Here is a 1,187-nt window from a genome sequence, read left to right as displayed (position 1 = left end):
GTTGTTTTTATCAGTTTTAATTCAAGATAAGAAACATAATATTCCAAACAACATTACAGTTTACAAATCACTAATCAGTCAAATCACGGTGATACCCTCACTAGCTAATAAATAGCTATAAATCACTAGCTAAAATTGATAAAAACTACCTCAATTAAAATGGCGGCTGATTTTTTGTTTGGCCCAAAAAAATTTAAATTAACCAATTTGTAAATCTGATTACTTGAAAAATTTCATTGAAAAAACATTTATTTTTATTGTTAAGTAAAATTGATCCAGTAATAAAAAAAAAACATTTCAAATTCAAAAAGAACAACTTTCTTTTTCAATTTTTATAACAATAATTAAGCAGGTAAAAATTGTTAAAATCTAAATATATATTTTTAATTTTATTAGTTTATTAATATTCAAATTAACAATTTGATATATTAAAATTCATAAAAAATGTATCCACTCGATTTAGTTATTTGTTTTTACAATCAAAAGCTTTCTGAAAATCAGCTTTACTGAAATTTTCAAGAAAAAAATTAAATCAGATTTTTTTCAGTATTAAAAATAAAAATATAAAACGTTATATCAATATATCATACGTGGAGTACACGATTCAATAAATTATGTACTTATATAAAAAAAATATTGATTAGAACAAAAGTTATTTCAATTGTCAAATCTTCCTGTTACAACCTATCTATGCACAGATTGCTATTACATACACTCTGTATATCGATTAAAAACTTTTTATAAAATTTTTAAATTTCACTTATTGTACCTACAAATGGTTGATGCCTTTATTAGTTTCCGATGCTTCAATGAATAATTTAAAACAAATTTAATTACACTTGACACGTCATAGACAATAATATATTATTATTTAGTGTAGGTATACGTTTATCAATTATTTTCGCATAATATAATATATAATATTATTGTCATGATCAACGTGCACACTTTAAAATGGCGTTCATTTTTTAAAATTTTATTTTGTATGACGCGTCGTGGATTCAATAAATGAAATATAATTTTAAAAACGAACGTTAATCTGAAAAAAAGGTGGCTTTCAAAACGATACGTGAGATTTGTAGATCACGTGCACGGAAATCGCTGAACGGATCAGAGGTTGGTTCATTTCCGGTCATAAATCTTGATCTCGGTCAGTATAATGTTTTATTCAGTTTTCGGGAGGTATA

This window comes from Acyrthosiphon pisum, chromosome A2 (assembly GCF_005508785.2).
Source record: "Acyrthosiphon pisum isolate AL4f chromosome A2, pea_aphid_22Mar2018_4r6ur, whole genome shotgun sequence".
Taxonomy (NCBI): Eukaryota; Metazoa; Arthropoda; class Insecta; order Hemiptera; family Aphididae; genus Acyrthosiphon; species Acyrthosiphon pisum.
The sequence above is the reverse complement of the archived record's forward strand: the minus strand, read 5'-3'. Positions refer to the sequence as shown.